Source organism: Mandrillus leucophaeus, unplaced genomic scaffold, assembly GCF_000951045.1.
Source record: "Mandrillus leucophaeus isolate KB7577 unplaced genomic scaffold, Mleu.le_1.0 Scaffold1685, whole genome shotgun sequence".
NCBI lineage: Eukaryota > Metazoa > Chordata > Mammalia > Primates > Cercopithecidae > Mandrillus > Mandrillus leucophaeus.
The window spans coordinates 65,067-77,652 of record NW_012101682.1 but is presented as its reverse complement, the minus strand read 5'-3'; the positions used below and the strand labels follow the sequence as shown (position 1 = coordinate 77,652).

General features: G+C 56.4%; 1 pseudogene; it reads left to right on the top strand.

Moving 5' to 3' along the window:
- The first annotated feature begins 883 nt into the window (after positions 1-883).
- LOC105537080 lies at positions 884-11,825 on the top strand (annotated as a pseudogene).
- Positions 11,826-12,586: the final 761 nt, after the last annotated feature.

Below are 12,586 nucleotides of genomic sequence, written 5' to 3'. Positions count from 1 at the left end.
ATGTTCTCTTCTGTCTCCTGACCAACAGTTCCTTTGTGTTTTCCCATGGTTGCCTGGGGGCAGACCCCTGCTCGCTATGGTGACCTTGAGCGTCCTTTGCCTGTCCACCCCACTCCCCCCGCCTCCTCCAGAGCATGAGCAAGAGCCCTTCTCATGTGGGTGGGGGCTGGTGCCCTCTTGCATGAGGCTTGGCCTGCCTCCTCTCCCTCCGCCTGGCCCCTCCCCGCTCCCTCTCTGGGCTGCACACTGCTGGCAGATGCATGGAGGTGGTGGAGGCCCTGGGTCGCACCTGCTGTTGCAGTCCCCAGAGCTAGCACCTCCCTGGACTAATCAGTGAAAAAGCAGCTGGGGATTGTAGATCTCCAGTCTATCACCTACCAAAGAGTGGCTTGACTCACGTACATCTGGGACCCTGCCTGAGGTAGCATCAGCCACGTGGTCTGGTGCCCACGGTGTCTGCATCACTGTGCTTGGAAAACTTTGGCTTTGTCACTGACAACATTCTTGAGGGCTTCCTCCAGAATGAAGGCTCTGCGGATGATGGGAGTTAAATTTCAGAGAAGCATGTGATCACTCCTCCTCTGGTTCTGGGGAAGAGCTGTGGGTCTGCTGCCACAATCTCTGCAGCCTGTTCCCTGGCCTCAGGCTTTACTGTGTGGAGGCTGTCTCAGAGTACAGGGTCCCCCAAATCATCCTTAGCATCACATGAGAGGAAAAGGGGGAAAAGCTGAGGACCCCATCTTGGGCCTCCTGAGTCACAAAGCACCTTCCTGCTTCCAGCACAGACTTGCTTCATGTGCCTGGCCAGCCCTTAGGGGCCTGGTTATTCCTATGGTGTCCTCCTGTGGGCTCTGGGATGCTCTCAGTGCTCCAGCATGTGCTCATGGCTCAGCAGGGACAGGAGCCGCTGCACTGCATTGTGTTCCTGTTGCTCCTCCTGCCTTCTGAGCGACTGGAAACACCTACATTCAAGGGCCAGCCAGAAAGGCTCTTCTGGGCTGTCATCTGTGAAGATTCTGTGTTCTCACGGGTCAGGGGGAAGAGCAGGTGGCTGTCCCTGTAGGGAGCAGAAGACGCCTTTCCATTCTCTACATTCACTTACTCTTGGCCAGACCTTGGGGTGGGTGGGCCCTGCTCAGAATGACTTGCAGTGGCAGGACCAAGTACCCAGAGATGCTCCACTCTTTGCCTCTTCCAGTTGAGGTCAAACACAAAACATAAGAAAACTGGGTGGGTCGGAGCCAGGAAAAGGCAGCTATGGAGGTCCGTGTCCTCCAAGGCCCCTTGCCACTTGTCTGGGCCTGTGCTGTACTTGCCATGTAGAAATTCCTGTCCCTCCTAGTACTTATTTTCAGATGCAAGAAGTGAGGCTCCTGGGGGTATCTTCCTCACCCAGGTTGAGTCCAGAATGTGTGCTTGCTGCCCAATGGCCCTGTGGGCAGTAAGGATGGCCATGGTGCTGCAGGCCACTGTGTTCCCGCAGGCAAGGGCAGAGACCACACTGGGTAACTGTGTCTGATTCTTCCCTGAGCCCCAGGTCTGACACAGGAAGGTTATGGAGAACAGCACCTCCCCGCTCCGCTCCTTCACTCTCTGCTGTCTTGTCTAGCAGGTGTATTCTGATTTCTCCTGACGTGGAACACAGTAGACATGCTGCTTGGGCAGGAGGCATGGTGCTCTCTGGGCAGGAAGTGTGCCAAGCTAGCTCTGGCTGTGCTGAAGTCATGATTTGGCAGACCATGGTGCTGCGGAGTGTGGGGGTTGGAGGATCCCGGCTGGGGCCCAGCTCAGCCTCAGGTTCCTGCTGCCTCTCGGTGTGTATGACTGTGGCCATATCCTTGGGGGCTCCTTTTGGAAGCCCATTGCATCTGGAGGGAGGGAGTTCCTGGTGCAGTAGGAGAGGCTGCCTCCAGGAGTCAGAGCTGATGCACTTCCTCAGCTGACCTTCTGACTGTGGGGGTGGAAGCAAGAGCTGGTTGCCTGGGCCTGTGCTCATCTCTGTGCTACCCTTGGGGACCTGTTGTCCTCCTTAGTGTTTAGAGAACCACTCACGGTGGGAATATTGATTGGGTTTTACACACACAGCGATTCATCATGTCTTATACCAATTTGGTAAATTTCTGAAGACAACCCAGGGAAGTCCAGTCAATTGACCCATGTGTCTTTTCTGGGCAGTCTTCCTCCTGGAACACACTCCACTGGTTTCTTTACTGAGCCTCAGGATCTGAGGTCTTCGTGGCTGGCAGCATGTCCCAGCTGAGCCCTGGGCTCTTGGAGCACTGTGGTGTGCATGTGCTACAGTGTGGCCTCAGAGTCGCTGGGGAGAGTGGGTCCCATCTGGCAGGGTAGTAAGTTGGGCCCTTCCAATGAGCTGGAGATGCATTTGGGCCCCAGCGACAGTGGCCACCCAGGTGACCTAGGTCTATTCACCCAGGTCTCCAAGTCTGAGTGCAGCCACAGCCTTGCCCTGCCTGTGAAGGGGGCGGTGGGGGTGTTGCCCTGACCAATGGCTGCTGGGACTGCGATTATTTGGATTGTAACTACCCTTTTGTTTTTCCTTCTCACTTATGGGCTTGTTCTCTTTGCTTTCTCTCTCAATTTCCCCTTCCCATATATGGTCCCATCTCTCCCCTTCCCTATTCCATTCTCTTGTCCTCTGCTTCCAGCTTGTTTGTTGTCTTAGCTGGAGATTCTGCAGTACTGTCTCCAAACCCCTGCACAGCCCTACCCAACCCAGCCTCCAGGCTCTCCACACCTACCAAGTATTAACTTCACTCCTTCCTTCCTTTCCTCCTGCCCAGAATGTATGTCTCTGCCTGGTAAAGCAAGGGGCAGGCTGCAGGTGACTCAGAGGCTAGTTCCGGAAAGACTGAAGCCCCTGTGTTGTGGGGAGGCCACCTTCAGCTGGGCCTTGTCCCTGGCTTTGCAGACTAGCCTGGTTTGGGTGGGGGTCTGGCTTGAGGAAGGAGGCGGCATGGGGCCCTGGCTGGCCACTGTAGGTGTCACAAGCTCTCTGGCATTGGAGGCCCTGTGCTTGGCCTTGGTTTGAAGAGCTGGAGTCATCAGACCTCTGCAGGGGTCAGGTTCACCCCCGATCTGCAGGATTTGGCACTTCGGAAGATACAGAGGCCTGGGACTTCTGGGTGGTGTGGTTTGTGCCTTCTTCAGAAGTATCTGTCACCCAGCCTGGAGGTGCTGTGACCCATAGCCTGCGTGTGAGGCAGTGGGGTGGGAAGAACCTGTAGCCCCCAGAGGCTGTCAGTACTTGACAGCCCAGCTGGGGCGCACCAGCCTTCACCTGGGGAGCCTTGGTCATTCATATACACCTCTAGGAGCAAATGAGAGTACGTGGTGACCTCATAGAGTTTGGAACTGCATAGGCAGACATGACAAGCGCATTGATGGATCTGAGGTCAGTGAAGCAGAGTTCCAACCTGTAGGGGACTTCAGGGATGGCAGAATGAACCAGTCTGTGAGAGCTGGAGATGAGCTGTGCTCACAGCTCCGTGTCTGTCCCGTTCACCTGGCAAGGAGCACACCAGTGAATGGGAATTTGAGCACAAGATGAGAAAACGTGTTGGCCCCGAAGTGCCGGTGGGCTGGGATGGTGGCCACACCACACAGGGACACCCCCATTATGCAGGAGCCACTGCAAAGGGAAGGACCTGAGGGTTTGGGCCAGGGAGAGAGGACAGTATTTAGGAAGCTTGTGGCAAACCCCATGGCGGGAAGGGTGACCAGCAAGGCCCAGGCGGGTTTGCTGAGGTGCTGTGAGGCTTAGCCCAGTGGGAAATGGTGGGGCTTTTGGGACACATCCTTGAGAACCAAGCAGGTGTGACTGTGGCCAAGGACTCCATGGGAAACATGGCCCAGGAGGGATACAGACCTGAGGGAGTTTAGCTCTGCAAACCTGTAAGAAAACAGCCTGACAGAGTTCCACGTGACTGCCAGGGGCAGAGGCAGGCTCAGGGGCAGACAGCCCGCCAGACCCTTTGGAAGGACTAGGTGAAGTAAGGCAAGTACGCCAGCTAGGGAAGGCAAGTTTCTAGTTCCCCTGTGGAGGCTGTCCCCTCCCCTGAGCTGTAGGGAGAATGTTGAGATTCAGGATCCCAGTTCAGCAACAGAGGGAGGGCCAGGGCTGAAACTGGAGAAGAATCCCGGTCTAAATTCCTACCCAGCTGGTGCCCCTGTAGTTGGGCAGTATAGGTACAGCTATTATATTTCATGTTTTTCTCCTTTATTATTCTTTTTCCTTTTTTGAGAGGAGGTCTCCCTCTGTCGCCCAGGCTGGAGTGCAGTGACATATCTTGGCTTATTGCAACCTCCACCTCCTGGGTTCAAGCAGTTCTCCCGCTTCAGCCTCGAGTATCTGAGAGTACATGCGCATGCCACCACACCAGGCTAATTTTTGTATTTTTTGTAGACACAGGTTTTCAACCTTTTTTGGCCAGGCTGGTCTCAAACTCCTGACCTCAAGTGATCTGCCTGCCTCAGCCTCCCAAAGTGCTGGGATTACCGGTGTGAACCACCGTGCCCAGCTCTTCCTTCCAAAACAATGTAAATTTATTGCCCAAAGACTTGAAGATACAGATAACTAGAAGTAACAGTCTGGCACAGTGGCTCATGCCTGCAATTCCAGTGCTTTGGGTGGCTGAAGCAGGCAGATTGCTTGAGCTCAGAAGTTTGAGGCCAGTCTGGGCAACAACGGCAAGACCTGCGTCTACAAAAAATAAAAAAAAATACAAAAATTATCCGGGTGTGGTGGTGTGTGCCTGTGTTCCCAGCTACTCCAGAGGCTGAAGTGCAAGGATCCCTTGAGACCAGGAGGCAGAGGCTATGATGAGCCAAGATCACACCACCTCACTCCAGCCTGGGTGACAGACCTTGTCTCAAAAAAGAAAATGCCTCCCTCCCCATAGCTCCATCCTGACTCAGCCACTGATGCATGGGGTGCCACCCGGACCTGTGGGGACATTTTCCTGACAGGGAGACTTGAGTGGATGGTGATGTGGGCAGCGTCCCTTGTGGGGTCTGCATCATCCCAGGACACATCCAGAAGCCGCACCCTGCACCAGCCTCAGCAGCACAGATGTGTTGAGGCCCAAAGGGCTGGGGGACAAACGTGAAGAAGTGAGCACGTCCACTCAGACTCACAATCCTGCCCTCAGTGCCCCATTCCCCTGCTCTCATCCACTGGATGCTCCCACCTGCCCTTACAATACTGAGCAACCAGAAGTCCATGGCAGCAAAAAGCCTTTCCTTTCAGCCTCGGTCTCCAGGCCCCTGCTTATAGGTTGCAAATCAAAAGTTTGGCCTACATGCTTGATTGTGCTCCTCTGAGGGTTTTCCTGACCACAAATTCATCAGCAACAGAGTGATGCCCAGGGCTTCTACTGGACTCAGCCTTTGTCTAGCTGTGTCCAGGAAGAGTAGGACGTGGAAAGAATTGGGGAGATAAGCGAAGCCACGGTGTTATTTTTGAACAGGGTCTTACTATGTCGCCCAGGCTGGAGTGCAGTGGCACGATCCTGGCTCACTCAAGTCGTGAACTCCTGGGTTCAAGTGATCCTCTCACCCTAGCCTCCTGAGTCACTAGGACTACAGGTGTGAACCACCACCCCCAGCTCACTTTTAACAATTTGTTGTAGAGACAAGGTATCCCTGTATTACCCAGGCTGATTTCTAACTTCAGGCCTTGGTGATCTTCCCGCCTTGGCCTCCCAAAGTGCTGGCATTACACATCTGAGGCACCGTGCCTGGGTTCCTTGTGCTTTCTGTACACATTCAGGTGGTCGGTGGGAGACCTTGGATCCAGAGATTGGAGATGATGCTGGCCTTCTCCTACCCTGAGGATCAAACAGTGCCCAAGGGCACAGTCTGGGGAGCTGTGGCCTGTGTCACCCACAGCGGGTGCACAGCGGTATAGAAGCAGGGATAGGAGATCCCCTGCAGATGTGTGTCTTAGTGAACCCTCCACAGGGTGGGCTGTGTGGGTGTTGGGCCAAGTACTTCCCTATCACAAGCTGGTTGTAGTTCAGACCAAGCAGTGCAAGGCATGGCCACCGAATGCCAGGCACAGTGGTTCCCCAGAGAGTGGTCCCGCTCTTGGCCTGGCTCATGTCCCCCCGTGGGGAAGCAAGGCCACCAGCCCAGCGCAGGATGTGGTCAGACCTGGAGGCTGAATGCTGCGGGTCAGCAGCCCTCCCCAACCCTGACCCTTCCTCCTCCACCTAGGAGTGGTTCAGGCCCACTGAGGAGCACTGCTGGTGTGCCTGCTGCTGAAGCACCTGCGTGCTTTCCGAAACAGCCTGAAACCAGAGCAGACCTCACCCACTCCCATGCCACCAGGTCCCTGGAGGAGTTCAAAGGGTGGGTGGCCCTTGTGGCTTCCCGCCACTGCTCTCTCCCCTGCTTTCCCCTCCTCAGCTATTGCCCGCAAGAATCTCACCCCAGGGCATAGGGGACAGGGTAAGTCCCCTCCTCCTCACAGAGCACTTGAGGCCTCTGGAGGGCTAGGCAGGTGCCTTATCACCCCGACCAGCAGGCTCCCAGAGCCTCTCTCGCGGGACTGGCCAGAGGCCCCATCATGCTGCCATCTCTAGCTCCTCCCTACCCCTATCTGAAGAGCTGGTGTGGTCCTGACTCCAGGCCCACCAAGGTGGGCTGTTCGTGTAGGACTGAGAGGAGCAGCACGTGGGAGCTGCACTGGGTCAGCCGCCTGTGTGCTGTGTCTCCTTGGGATGTTCACTGGCCTCTCTGAACCTTGGTTTCTTCCTCTGAGAAACAGGGGCTGAAACCAACTCTGACCTCCTGGAGATCCCCGGTGCTCTCCCCTGGCAGAGCTGACCCTCCTTGATGGGAGCCCTGGGCTCATCCCTGAGCAGGGCCTCCTTACCGGGCAAGCAGCAGGTAACCCTATTTCCTGCAAGGCCCCGTCCCTAGGTTTGTCCAGCAGAAACTTGACCTTTTCGTGCAGCATTGCTTTGGCCACTGGCCCGTGGACACATTGTTCAGAACTGTGAGCGTTGCCCCGTCACACACGTCTGTGTTCTCTGTGTACCCTAATGAGAGTGGTCCCCTGTAGCAAATGAGAACAAGTATAGAGGAGGTGGAGAAGGGGGAACTGTTGGAGAAACACATGGTTCCGTTTTAGTTTCCAAAGCAAACCCTCAGGTACAGGAAAGCCCTGCTCTGTCCCAGCTTTCTGGTGCCAGGCAAGTTCCTACTCTTACCTGTCCAGGCAGCACTGGGCCCCCTGGACTGGGATAAGCCCACCCATGGCCCTGGCTTCTAAATGGCCAGCAACAGAGCCAAACCTCACAGGGCTGCGCATCTCTCTCCTGTACCCTCTGGGGGATGGAGGAAGAGCCAGCCCCACCCAGCTGCTAGCTGGGACACGGACTCCAGGCCACCAGAGGATATGGGCCCCAGCCACTGGGCCCTCAGCTCACACCCCCTCCCACAGGTCCTGGAGATGTGGCTGACCTACCTGCAACCATGGCAGCATGCTCCCTGACAAGCAGGCTCCCGGCAGTGACAGTCCCACTGACTCCCGGTGTTGGGAAAAAAAGCCTCAGCCCCGCTCCTCAGTCATGCCACTGGCTCCTGGGGATGGATGTTGCTCCTACGGGTCAGTACACCTAGCCAGCAGCCTATCCTGGGGTCAGCCTGGCCCTGGCCCCAGTGGCCTCCTGTGGTCTTCTCCCAGGCCTTCCCTAGTGGAGCACAGACCAGCCCTTCCTAGACTCAACCGTACCAGGCCCTAAAACTCATTTCTCATGGAAGCAGTGCACCGGTGACCCATCCTGCCCTATCCCCTCCCACTTCTGGTCCAGATAAACATTCAGCAACACCCAAACTATCTCTTTACCCTCACCAGCACAGAGTGCAGAGCAGTGGCCATCTTCCCCTCATTCTCTGCTTGATCCTCATGGCAGACCTCCAGGCTAACATAGCACCTGCCGTGCCCACTGACCTCTTCTCTTCTTGCCCAAGCCCTTCCCCTTTGGATCCTCCGGGGGGATCATCCCTTGGCCCCCACAAGCTCTGAGCCAGCCTCTGCCACGGCTGCCTCAGTCCTCTCGGAAAAGGGCCTCAGCCTTGCTAAGAATGCAGTGTCCTCAGAGGGCCTGAGTGTCACCTCTGGCCTGCCCTCCATGCCCACCCACAGCCCTCTGAGCTATCATCTATGACATCTTATCACCTTGGCCAGGGAGTCTGGAAGCCTAGGGACAAGCAGCAGTCTTACGGGCATGGACTGGTGCAACCCCTGCCTCCAGCAAGAGGGCTGATCTCAAATTACCACCTTGCTCCCCAGGGCATCCTTTGTCCAGGAGAATCTGCTGATGTACACAAAGCCCTTCCTGGTCTTCCTGAACCTCCAGCTCTGCATAGACTTGGTCAGCCCCAAACATGCACTCATGATGTTCAGTGGCCAAAGTCTTTGCCCAGCCCAACGTGGCGGAGATAATCCAGTAAGTCCTCAGCCTGGGCCAGTCTGGCAGACCCTGACCCAGCTAGACCAGGCCAGGACCTTAGCTGGTGGGTGGCAGGTCTGCAGAAGGGAACCATGCGCTCAGAGTGGGCCCCAGCAAAGGCTGCTGTGAAGACTCCTGGGACACATCTGCAATGTGAAGTGAGAGACTGGCTGGACCCCCGCCTGCCCTGCAGCCACCAGGCACTGAGCCAGGAACTGCAGGTGTGCCCATAGAGGAGAGCTGCACAGTCCACGCTGTGGTCCTACTTTCTCCCTGATGACTCATGGCAGCTGCCTCAGGTGGTGAGCCAGGTCTCTACTGTGTGTTCATCCTGACTGGGTTGGGCATTGGCTTCTGTCACTCCTCCTGGTGTTTGCCACCTGCAAACACTCCTGGGGGCTCTGTGAGCCACCAACTACCCCACCCGCCCTCCCCATGTCAGCCACCTACTACATGGGAGACGCTATGAGCCAGGGCCTCAGGAGGACACCCCTGAGTCATGGCTCCCCAGATACCTCAGGGGCAACCCAGAATTTTGCAGGCAGCAGCCGGGTACTCTGTGCCCCTGGAAGTGGGCACCAAGTTCGTCTCCTGCCTTCCAGGTGACCAGCTGTTCCTGGAGTCAGAGCTTCTCACCTCTCCACCACCAGAACCGACTCTTCACAGCCCCCACGTTCACCAGCAGTTTCCTGTCACTGTGGCTGCCAGAGGTCACTGACGCATCCTTTGAGGTGAAGAGCCACATCTACAGCCTGGAGGACCAGGACTGTCAGCACACTCTGATGTTTATGCCAGAGGCCCACATCCTGGTGAGTGGTCACCAGCGCCCATCCTCAGGAACCCTGGAGCCATGGGGCTGAACAGACCCCACAGAGTGCTATGTTCGAGTGGGAAGGGTCAAGGCTGGGCTTAGAGTTGAGGCTATGTCTCCTTCCCCTGTTTCAGTAAAGTCTGATTTTTCCTGATAACAAAGGCAGTGTTGTTTGGAAAATTTAACATTCAGATGATCATCCTTTAGTCTTTAAAAGTCCCCTGGTGGAAGCTGCTCCTCCTGGCATGCAGAGGTCTGGCTGTGCATTGATCTTGGGGCCTCCAGCCAGCCAGCCTGCCAGGGTGGCAGCACAGGCCAGTCTGTTAGTGACCTGCCTGCACCTCCCGCACAGGCCCTGCGCCTTGCTCAGCATATCATGCAGGCCAAGCACACGGTCAAGTCTATCTTGGACCAGTGCGGAGAGCGCCCTACAGCTGCTCCTTCCTGTCCTGACTGGGCTTTGGCCCCATGAACCCCAACGGCTCTCATCTAGCCAACGACCTAGGCAAGATGGGGCAGGATGGTGTCCAGAAGACATGAGTACCTGGAGGCAGCCCTGGAGTACCTGCAACAGGTTATTTCTGGTATAAACTATGGGGCCTGCCCCACCCACAGACATCAGGGTCCCCTTCCTCAAAGGATTCGCTCCCCCTCAGCCTGTAGTCAGCCAAGTGCCAGTCCCAGGGCCCACTCAGATGGAGCCAGTGTTGTGGGAGGCAGAGCCACACCCCATCACCTTGTTGCCACTGTTAAGAGACCTGTGGGGTGAAGACCACTCCCCTCCCTTCACCTCGATGCTGAGGGCAGAGCCGCTTCTCTCTGGCAACTCAGTGAAGTGCAGCCCACACACTTCACACTCGCCTTGGGCACCACCCAGGATGAGAATGAAAAGCAGCAGCTCCTCGAATGCATCACAGGTGAGGATGGACTCATTTGCCCAGACCTGGGTCAGTACCAGCTGAGAGGCCCCTGTCCCAGAGGTGCATGGGCTGGGCCCTGACCTGTCCCCAGCTCCCTCCTCCCCAGTAAGCAGAGGCAGCTCCGCTCCTCTCAGTTGTGTGTGAGCTGTTTTCTGACCTGTCCCTGTAGCCTGGGTTTCTAAATCATCAATGTGCTGTCAAGGTTTGAAATTTTAGTACCAGGGGAACCCAGGGCCGCAGTTCATCTTAAGACTACGAGATTGCCAGCTTGGTCTGTGTGCTCTTCTGGTGGTCATCTGCCATCGACTGCAATGACTGGGCAGAGTAAGCCTGTCTTCTTCAGAGAATTCTGGATGCTCCTGTCCAAGGTGCAGTCCCAGGGTGGCCTATGGGGATGGGGCGCTGTTGTCCTGAAGCGCCACCATCCCAGGTCCCCCTGCCTCTGTACATCAGTTTGCAGGCCAGATGGTGGGTGACTCTGCATTCCTGGGGCGACTTCCTCAGCAAGTTTCTGTCTACCATCTCACGAGCCTATGCTGGCCAACAGGCACCTGGTAAGCCCCAGGGGTAGAGATTGGCCACCAGCCACTCCCATGACCCCAGGTTCAGCCTGCACCTCCTGGGTAGCTACTGGATGATGCTCTGGCTGCTGCTGGCCTTCGAGGCCTGTTTTGAATTGGACCCTCCCCAGCACTGCTCCTTGCCCTGGGCTATGTTCTCTATGCCTCGGCCATGAGGCTGCTGAGTGGGGAAGCTGCAGCAGCCCTGATGGTACTGGCTGCTGTGTTCAGAGTAGGCTGGGGGTACTTGCCACACAGCCCAACCCTTGGGCTTGGGAGGTGATGGGAGCACACCCTCCAGTGACGTTGTACCTGCACCTATGAAAGCCCACCACACTCCAGCAGTGTGAAGTTCTCACCTGCCAGCTGTGGAATGTCAACATCCAGCAGGCCCAAGAGGTGAGGCCCTGGGTGGTGGGGGTGGCTGTGCCAGCTGGCGCTGCTGTGGGCCTCACCATGCTGATGTCCCCGTCTTTCAGCTGCAGTACCTCAAGTCCCAGTAATATTAGTACCGGGGGACCCAAAGCTGCAGCCCAAGGGAAAAAGGCCAGAGGACCCAGGCGGCCCCAAACGAGGCTGAATCTAGCTCTTCCAGGTGAGCGTCCAGTCACCCCTGCCCCATCCCTGGGGCCTGTTTGGGGCTCATTGCTGACTCCTCCTTCATCCAAGGACCAAAAAGCCATTCAGTTCCCCAAGGTCTCCACCAAGAGCCTCTCCAAGAAATGGTAAGTCCCACGGGCTTGGGAACAGCAACCCCACCACCTGGGCCACAGGGAGGGAGTGGTGGAGGGGTGACAGCACAGAAGCAGAGGCAGCTGTGGCCTCACTCGGTCCCAGTGAGGGCCATGCCAAGCCCTACTCCCAGCACGCTCCACTCCTGGGGACACTCAAGGTGACAGTCTCTCTACCCACCCCCAGCCTGCTTCTGAGCCCCATGCCTGTGGCTGCACGTGCCATCCTGCCTGCGCTGAAGCAGACCCTGAAGAACAACTTTGCCAAGTGGCAGAAGAGGCAGCAGGCTCTGCAGAACTGGCACCTGTACCACTTGATGCTTTGAAGCGCCTGCCATCTATGCCCGCAGCTAGTCAGTGCCAGGCCCACCTACCTGCAGCTGGAGACGGGCTCTCTATAGAATTTATATATAGAATTTCCTGATAATTCCACTACTTTTAAACCCCGCTAAATTCCAAGACAGATGACACTCAAGATGAAAAAAGTACTTCATCTCCAAACTGACAAAACTGTTTATGTTCTAATATTTTGCTATTTGCTATTCACACAAAAGCATATGATGAAGTTATCACTCTACCTGTTGAAAACTGAAAATAAAGCTTGTTTCTTTCCAAGTCACATGTGTGCGCCTCGTTCCTCACCGGCTATCAGGCATTTCTTCCCAGTCCCTGACCCCTAGCCCAGCCCCTGCTGCTTCAGGGACCTTCCTGGGCAGCCAAGGACTCTTGCTCATCCTGGGACCTGGCAACTGCCCTGGAAGAGAGGCATTGGCAGAGCCGCACACACCTCCCTGGATGCGGGAGAGCCCCCTGATCCCCTGGCTGGGCTGGTGTTGCCTTCCAAACACATGATCACTCTGAGTCTCCTGCCCAGACTGCCTGGCTCCTGGAGGCAAGACACCGTCCTCTTGCCCTGACATAGCAGCGTTGACAGGGGGTCCGGCCAGGCTCACCTTTCTCCTCAGAGGGCAATCTTTAGAGTGCTGTGGCCACACCCACACCAACCCTCCCACCACAACACAGCTGTGTTCATGGTCTCGGAGTAGCCAGCTCAGTGCCACCCTCACCCGGCAACACAGTCCTCCCA